Here is a 10,523-nt window from a genome sequence, read left to right as displayed (position 1 = left end):
TTTTTTGGTCTTTTTTTGGCAAACATTTTGGACATTTTTTTTGTTAATTAGTTTTATTAGTCTACATAACATATATTTTTTTCATTAAGATCGGTCAAGTGGTTTTCAAGAAAAATACATTTCTTTATTTTACTTTCTCCCTGCATAACTTCTAAAAAAATGAATTTTTTAAAATAATATTTGGTGGAAAGTTTTATCAAATTGGTACTAACTTGTGACATTAATGTCAGCTCTGTATGATCAAGGGCCGATTTCACATGCTTACTCCGCTAGGCCCTTTTAAAAATTTAAGAAAAAACAAAATCTTAAAAAATTAAAACATCTGCTTACTTGTAAAATACTACAAAAATTTACAAAAGTGTTCCAATTCTAGCATTTTCATGTAGGATTTTGTAGTACTTCTTAAATTCATGTAGAATTTAATAGATTCTGGCAATTATATTTTATAATTTTTTAAATTTTGTAAAAATATTTCCGCCAGGGATACTAGACCAAGCCGCAGTCAATGCACGAATCTTGCTTAAATGCAAAAATAGCGTGCGAAGAGACACCAGTAACGTGACGGCAGAGTCGTGCCTTAATCAAATATATTTACATTTGATCAAGGCACACCTGCAAGAACAATACACAATATCAACAATTCGCAAGGACATCAAATGCGGTATTGCGAATATCCTGCACCTCCAGGACAGGCCTGCATTTGAAGAGAACCGCCCAAAATTGAATAGGCAAAAAAGATGTAAAATTTGCCCGAGAGAAATTGATAAAAAGACGAGCTCCATGTGTCCCACTTGCCTTCGACGGATGTGCGACAAGCATCGGGCATATTTATGCGTTGAATGTGCTTATGGCATCAAATGAAAAAATGTAACCTTTTCATTTACTTAAAGTATGTAATTTGCAACGTAAATATATTTTTTTTTTATTTTTTAAATCATTTTTTATAAATATATTGCTATTTTTTTCCATAAAAATGTCCTTTTCATTTTTCCGCAAAAAGTCGCACCTTTATACCTAAAAATAAATATACTTTTTGGAACGGCCGTGTTAGAAATGATTCTCAGATATAGCAATACGCACATCCTAGCGGTAGCGTCGCGTGATATAATTGTCTGTAGGTATGATTACTCCGATATGAGCGACCTTTTATGTCATTTATATACACAAAGAAATCGTGAGTGACTTGTGTCTAACCGTCCGTCCAATAGACTCGCTCTGTGTCGCGTTGAGTTCGCTCGTTTGTATCGCTCGTTTGCTACAATAAAAGTTCGTCTCCCTATGTTTGCACAAGCTCGCGCACAAGCCTGAACTCTAGAATTAGATGAGGAAGGAACAAATAATAAGAATCTGTTTATTGAGAGAAAGATTGCGTTTCGCAAATTTATGTAATTTAGAAATGGCTAGATTGGGCAGAACTATACAAAGAATACCAACATTTGTTGCATAGGAGAAGGGAAACTGCCCTAAAACCTTCCCAGTATTCGTGAACAAAATTGTACATAAGTAATACAAAAGACAATGTGAGTACAATAAATGCATAAAAAAACAAATAAATGGTTATCATAGAACAGTCCTTTTTTTAAACATGTATCATAATATATTTTGAAGTTTTACTAAGGCTCTTCTTTATCATATAAAAGCTTCATTAGAAGAAAATTGTCATAGTATTTTTTTTTATAATCTCTCTTGACGTAGTCAAGCTCAGCATTAGTTATTCTTCTCTAAAGAAAGGATCGTTGGAAACATAAACATAAATCAATTATTACAAGAATATCACTTCAAATAAAATTTGTATAATCTGGGAAATAATGCATCAATCTTTTATTTCTAATTAATGAATAACTCTTACCCTTATATTAAATGAATTATTTGTAAGTTTAATACTGATTGAGTATTACCAAACTCGTTTCTGAATCACAATAAAGCATTATACTATATCACGAGCGATTACTCAAACATAAGCTATACATACAATATGAGCAACGACAAAAACATAAGCAATAAGTTTTTCACTGAATTAAATATTGTAATAAGCAGTCTTCGATTGACACATTAATTCATCACAGCATGAACGTAATACTAGATAACTCGTAATTTGCAAGATAATGATTAGAAGATTATAAAGTAATTGAGTAAGAACTTTTATAGCAACGCACGGAAACGGTTATTTGATACTTGGATTACAACGACTGAAACGATTTATATATTTCGTAAAGAAATACGCATTCGAATTTAGTACGTAATACAAGTGAATGTAACGAATGTCCGCAAATTAACGTAATGAACGATAAAGGATATTGTATAATCCATTATAAAGAAATAATCGTACAAAAGAAAGAAGTAAAGTTTTGCATTGAAATAAAATGGTTGCAACCAAAGAATTAAGTAATGAATGGACTTTTAGACTGAGCTAAGTATTACGATTTAACTGGATATGTAAGCTTAATGCAAGATTAACTAATCGGGAATTCCTTGTACAGCATTAGACGCCGTCTAATGTTAAAGAATCAGGGATTCTTTGTAATATGTTAGACGGAAATCTAACTGTCTCTCTCGTACAGATTAAAGGCGGTACCTTATAATTGCGGCTTTGACATTACGGTAATGGTTGAAAGTTGCAATGATCAAACCAAAAAGACGGTGTCTCGAACGTTCCAGAAAATGGCTTCCTTCCTTCGTTCCACGTGCCGGCATGGCTCGCCGGGACGTATCTCACTGGCTTCCTCTCGGTGACGATCGTAGTTGTCCGTATATCTCGTCGATTGATGTATGAGAAATAGTTATATTATTACTGCACACGAAAAGGCAGATTTTAGCGACCGCACAACTTTACGACACGATGCGAAAAGATGACGCAATTATGTATCGAACTTATGTATAACGCACGATGTATCACGCACGATATCTCAGCAACGAATGCTCGCTCGGCCGGGCTGCGCGCCCCTCCCAACATGCTCAAGCATTTGCGGTAAACGCGCTTTGCCGCCTGGGACGCAACGTTGTCGGCGCCGCTCGCGCGCTTTTTCCCCGAACTACGTAGAATGCGCGGCCCGACCTATTGTATTACAACCGCCACAGATGGCCGCAAAAAAGAATAACACAATCTCTCTCTCTTTTTCTCTTTCAACTTCAAACACCCTAATAAGAGATATTTTGTTCCTCCTATCCTTAACAGGCCGCATAAACTACAATAATCAGTGAAAAGTGCATCATCTGAGGATGAATAAACCGTTTAAAAAAATTAAAATATCTTAAAAATTAAAAAAGTTACATTAGTTTTTGTGAAAAATGGCACTTTTCCGACTTTTTTTTAAACAATTTTTTTACATATGTTAAATTAATTTTTTGCAAATCAAACCTATACAGTCTTTTTAAGGAAGACTGAAACTACTATAGGATATTTTTTTTTAAAATTTATCTACAATTTTTTATACACGCTGGGGTGTATTTCACCCAGTGTGACCAATACGGGATTCTCGGGAAGTGTGACTCATTAGGGTTAATTTTAAACCGCAACCAAAAAAACATACATTTTAGGTTAAGATTAAATATGCTGCTGCCGCTATTCTTTTTCATGAGCAGCGAATGCAGCAAAAGCAGTTCTAGAAAATTTGAATCACGTGACATTTTGCTGCCGCAGCGTGCAGCGTATAAAAAGGCACCTTAAAGAAGGTCAAGCTCGAAGATATTAGGTACATACAGGGGCCCTATTCTCGAATCGTTTTCATGAAACTCGCATGCGAAATTTAATGCTTTTCAAATAGAAAGTCGCATACGAAAATCATTAAGGCAGGCTCGAGATTACGGTCCCAGGTCAAGTTCACTTTCGACATCATCAATAAGTGAAATCAGTACATCTTCGGGAATCGTCAATAACAAACTAAAATCTAACATTAATTACTTTTTTATTACTTACTAAATTTTTTCCTAAATTTTGTATATAATCTACTCTTTTTACATTTAATTCTAAACTATAAGAGCTTGCACAAAATATATATGTAGTATCATTATACTACATATATATTTTGTAGTTCATTAACTACACACACACACACACACACACACATACACACACGTGTACATATTATTATAATAATTAAAAAAAAGGGCCCGATTAAAAATTGCGATCATTGAACAATTTTATAATGGGCTCCATTATTCTCTCTTCTATAAAATTTCTATAAAATATTATTAATTAAAGTTAGTTATTCGATATTTGCTTTATTCAGTATTGCATTTGTTCTAATTTATTTATATGAATTTTAATAGGAATTAGAAAGTTTCTTAACAACGTGTAATGATGGACGAATTGTGCTAAGTACTTTCGAAAAAAATGGTAAACTCAATTAAGCTGTGCGTCGGAAATTAACTACTATAATCGTTGATCATTTGATGGTCGTTTATGGAAACGACTTAAAAAATTCGCATTTTAAGACCGTGGCGGAATTAATTGCCGAAGTGTTTCCAACAGAATGTTCAGTGCGTACAATTTTTAAATCTGTCACGAATTCTTAAGTTCCATTAACTCAGGAACTAAAAAGTGTGTTGATTTAGGACGCATACTACATTGAACCACATACGGAGGGTGTTAAACAAAAGGTGTCAAAAAGAAAATTACCTTATAAGTATAGAAACTTTAAGACTTCTATGAAAGAGAGAGGTGTAATGATTTCAAAATCTTCTTCAAATCAGGTTTCCTCTAACGATATAACGATTAAAAATTGTAAGTAGTTCACATCATATGAATCATACTAATGTACATGCCTTTTACTTACATTTATACTCCGTCCGTATGTTAAACAATTGAGAATAGTTGTATATCATTTCTTTAATATTAATTTATTGTAATTTTGTCCGAGCAACAGCTCCTTGAATTGCAAGTGTGGCTTAAGAGCTATACCAAAACCATGGACAGAAGTATTAAAACGCTGGACGAAAACAGCACAAAATCGGATTGTCCAGTTTACCAAGCGCAAAGATCTCTCTATAACTAATATTCTGACGGAATGGCCATTATTCAAACATCCATTTTGGTATAATATTCTCCAAATATATTTTGCATATTTTATTGACATAAGATGGATAAGATTTACAAAAAAAATTGAAAAATTGAATGAGGTGAAGCGAGAGAAATAATTATGACGAATTAAGGGGTTATATCTAGTCGGAAGCAAAAAATGAGAGGGTTTTTTGTGAATTTTTTGTGACTTTGCTAATGAATCGATCAATGTGAAATTTTGAGGGCTTATTACACTTGTCTTGAGGTACAAAAAAACATTTTTTATTTTAATTTTTATTACAAAATGGCGGCTCAGCAGTGCACAGAAAAAGGGTCGATGGCGTTTTGCGGCTAGCAGCACAAGTCTCCAACGAACGTATCTGGAACAATAAAAAAAAATTTTTTATAATCTACACGAGTATAGCTACAGAAGTACACATGGATATTAAGAAATATTAATTTTTGCAAATTTGGCAGCACTTTGAAAAAAAAAAGTCAAAATATCGGTGTACTACCGACGTACGGCGCACTTTTATTATTACTAAATCCGACAAGCTGCACCGAGCTGCGTTTTCCGCTAAATCACACGCAACCAACTTCATACCGACGCCGCGCCTCGCGGATAAGTACACCGCAAGTCGAGTCAACAGTCAAAGAGGGAGAGAGACATTCGTCGTTTCGTTCCGGGGAGTATTTAATAAAGTATCGCGATCGTGTTATGACAGTTACTTCGCTCTCGATCGCGGAATATTGGACAGTTTATTCTGTGAGTGTCCTGCGCAACGGAAGGAGGAGGCCTGACAACGTAGACATTCTGAGAGGAGAAGGCTTGGCAGAGGCATCGGGCCCCGGCGGAGCAACCTTGGGGTGAGTATTATTTATTCTCATCTAAAAATTAATAGTATTCTTTCCCACTTATTCGGGTCGTTTTATCTCAGATAAGTTGGAAATAATTAGAGAAAGAAAAACCATTTAAAATTTTATAAAAGTTTATTCTCGAAAAGATTTTTCCCGAAAAATAGATAATTATAATAGATAATTAATAAATCTAATTGAAAGGCGAATTAGACGCGTGTATAAATTGTTTTTTGAAACGTTGGTCATTTTGAGCGTCTCTTTAATTTGAATCTTTCGTTTTTATGTTACAGAATCATCGCAGCTACATAGCTGAATAGCTCCGCCCGTTACGCATCTGGTCGGTGAGTAATGATGAATTTTTTATAATGGGGTAACACGAATCTGTGAATATGTTAGATTGTATACTTTTGTATTATCTAATAATGCAGATAAATGCGACTTGTCACAGATTTGTTTCCCTAAAATGGATAGAACTAAATCAGATTAGGCTAAATAATTAATCCTAGAGATCTATCATTTATCGATTTATTGTGCTTACGGGAGAATGCTCTCGCGTTAGCACGCATCGAGTTCACAGAACTCGTTATATCGACGCATAATTTATTTCATGCGTCTAATGTTTATTGCATAGACACTAACGCATAGACACTGGTAAAGATTACCAGTTGCCTTTATAGGCGCGACTTATTGGAATTTTTTAAATATATATTTTATTATCAAGTAGGTGAAGTAGGTATCTGTATTAGTTATAATCATTTTTAATATTAATACCAATTAACTAAATTTATTAAGTTAATTACATTTTTAAATTTGTTTTTAAAATAATTATTGAAAAATAGAAATAGAAAGAAGCAGAAAATTAAAATAAAATTTTACAAAATATGATATTTTTTTATATAAGCTGTTTCATCTCTTGAGTTTTTTCTTGACGTTTATTTTTTAGACAAAATTTTAAAAACATTTCTAGATATTTTTTTAGATAATCAATAATAATAAGTAAAAATAATTTTCTATAGATAGGCAATAGATAAAGATAGTTTGTTCGTAATTAAAGAAATAAAAAATAGTAAGAGAAATATCTGTAAATGAAGAATAGATAGGTTCAATAAAATAAAATTAATCGCACCATTATATGTAAGAAAAAGTTTGTTATAACAATTTGTATTTTTTTACAAATGTATGTTTTTTCTCCAGGATTAAATATTACATAAATTGATGCAAGAAAGCGAAATGTATAAACAAAACATGTATATATCGATAAATGAAAAAGACCAAAAGATATTTTGGTTCACGTTGCACATATTCTTCGTGAATCTTATTATATATAAATCACATTAATGATTGCTAATTGCATATTTATTTTTATTATATGTACATAAAACACGTCAATTTTATCCTAATCTTTTATAGTCTATCCATTTACTAGCTTGACTTTGTACCAATAAATGAAATAAAATAACATTAGATCCAATAAATATTTTTTCGAGACAGAATAATTTTTTTATATAGAAATATCTCAAAACTGATTGTTTTTATATCAATTATATAAAAACGCATAATACAATTTGAGATGATACATATTGCATATGTCACATTAAACATAATTTTAACAACATTTTGCAATAAAATGATACGATGTTTATTATATAAATGTATGTACATAATATATATGTGAAAATTTATAAAGACAAATGTCACATAAAAACATGATAAATTTATTATATTGATTACAATACTTATTTTGTAAATATATTGCTTGAGACATTATCGTCCCTTTTGGATCTCACGTCATTCATTCTGTATATTTTACTTGATATTTGAGGTGAGATGTTCGAGATATATTTCACGGTTTGATTCGCGGTTCGGTTTGCGACGCGGATTTGTACTAAAAATTGTTTGCCTATTCATTGATTTATTGATCAATTCATCACCTAATTTTTAAATTTTTGTTGTTTCATGTTTTTATATTAACCCTAGAGAGGTAATATGAATTTTCTCATACGTGAAAAGCCAAGCGGGGTAATAAATTACCCCAAACTTGTACCGCGTGTATAATGTTTCTATTTGTTGTTAGACAACTTTTTAATAGATAATTTTGTTTGTTTTTTAATAGGAAAGACGATAGTAGTCATCAATTTGCGGTAGTAAAAAAAAACAGTAAAATAATTTCAAAAAACAAGAAAAAGAACCAAAAATTGGGTTGAAATGACTATTTTTATTAAAAATGCTGTAGTTTTTCATAAAATTCATCGATTTTAAAAATTCCAACGGATTTTAAAAGACGAATAGACAACCTTCAAAGGCATGTAAGCGACTTTTTCGTTTCTTAAAAAAAACATATTTTTTTGAACATTTGAAGTAGAGGAAATGATGAAAAACTGTCGGATAGGAAAAATCACAAAAAATGGAAAGTAAAACAGATTCTGTCGATTATTATTTATTTGAAAGGTAGTCAAAAGTTATAAAAGTATATGGAAACAGTAAAATTAACTCCACAAAAACTTTACAAAGTTTTAATCAGTTGCTGTGCAAGAACAGCAAAAGTGAAATAATTGACCAAATCTTAAACAATTATATATGAAACAGGGGTAGAATTTTCCGGGGAGTGCTATAAAGTGTATAATTTTTCGTTACCGATTTTCACAAAAAATCTGAAATATACTTTACTGTGGTAAATGTCGAACGTAAACGGCCAAAGGGGGTAATACGTTACCCCAAACGATTTTCTTTTTCGGTTTTCAGCTGCTGCACGGATCTAACGCACTCGCTGAATGACGGAGGTCGACTGCCGGATGACTAAACTGAATTATGATTAGGGTCTCGGTATGAAAACTAACCTTCCTAAGGCAGGGGCGCAATTTGAATTTCGCGTGGGGCAACGTATTACCCCACATTACCTTTCTAGGGTTAAGTACTAGCTAGTTACCCAGGCTTCTCCCGGGAGTCGTTTTTCTTAAACGACTTTATTTCTGTTTCAATATCCTTATTGTAGACAAACATAAAGAGTGTTTATGGATTAAACATGTCGTAACCGGTCTTTTTCTACTCAAGTTTCACACTATTGAGTCATTTTCGCTTTTCCGATATTTCACTTACCGATCAGCGGCAATTCCGTCGTGTACAATTCTTTAAAATTCACTCAATTATTTCCTAAAAAATTGGAAAAATTTTGTAATAAATTTTCAAAAAGATCGGTAACAAAAAATTATACACTTTATGGCACTCCCAGAGAAATTCTACCCCTGATTCATATACAATTCTTTAACATTCGGTCAATTATTTCCCGAAAAATTGGAAAAATTGGAAAAATTTCGGATACCGGTTCCCAAAAAGATCGGTAACGAAAAACTATAATTTTATAACACTCCCCGGAAAATTCTACCCTTATTTTATATACTTTTGGTAAAAATTCCGTCGACTAGTTTAAGAGTGTATAAAGAACATACATACATACATACATATATACATACATTCTATCTATATATATAAAAATGTATGTATGTATGTATGTATGTCCTTTATGTACTCTTAAACTATTCGACTATTCGCGATGATTTTGATTAGAACGCGGTTAACATGAAATTCTTTACATTCTTTGTGATGATGTAATACTTTCTCGCTTTCTATATATTTTCTCGCTTCAATATATTTCTTGGTCGAAAAAGTTAATTACGCGTATTGCTGAGAAATTAAATGCAAAATTAAATTAAATTTAAATGTAATTAATATTTTATTCAACGTAATTATTTATTTTTTTTTTATATAATTAATAACACGCTTTTGTTAACGATCGTAACAATTCGTAATTGACTATAACTTTATAATTTGCTGGCTCTTATAATCAGCCGGTATCGAAGAAGTTTGTTCTCCTTCTCATTCTCTGGCTAATATACAGTCAGAATGCGGATTTAGTCAGGAAAATTACGATTTATATGTATAAAGTAAAGTTTATATTGACCAAAATAAAAGTGTAAAGTTTGTAAAATAGGTGCATACTTGTGAGAAATAGTATGCAATTATGTGATATACGATTGAAAGCTAATTAACTTGCTCGCATTAAATTGCGAGCGCCCATATCTTTAAAATTATTGTCCATATTTTGCATAATCGCAGTTATAAATAATTCCGCTGGATTCTGGATTTAACCAATATACAATCAGGGACACGATTAGATATCCATCGTATCTGGAGTTTTACTTCACATTTGTGCAGTAAGAATATGGGTAGGTAGGAATACATGAATTGGTAGGCACAAATAAATAAAAATACGAATTAACAGAAAAATATACGAATAAAAATACGGGTAGGTATATATATAGGGACTAAACATAATAACTTAATATTTTAATGATTAAAATTTTGAAAATTGAATGACTTGGTCTACTGGCATAAGTGCCAGATTCATAACTCGAATCGCGAGAACTCGGGTTTGAGTCCATCTGACCACAGTTTTAATATTTCGTCTCTCAGAAGAAAGACGTTAAGCTGTTGATTCTTCCATACGTAGCAATTAGACACTGCTACGTGTGACTTCAGTAACAAAAGGAGGGATACATGTGTTGTATATTGTATCATACTCCTTTCAAAGTATTTTGTGAAAATGTATATGTTAAAATTAGTGTTTGCTTCGTCTCCTTTCGTTTATGTAAGTCACGTTGTCTGTTCG

Source organism: Temnothorax curvispinosus, unplaced genomic scaffold, assembly GCF_003070985.1.
Source record: "Temnothorax curvispinosus isolate PA1 unplaced genomic scaffold, ASM307098v1 QBEX01010592.1, whole genome shotgun sequence".
Lineage (NCBI taxonomy): Eukaryota > Metazoa > Arthropoda > Insecta > Hymenoptera > Formicidae > Temnothorax > Temnothorax curvispinosus.
This window is presented reverse-complemented; position numbering follows the sequence as displayed.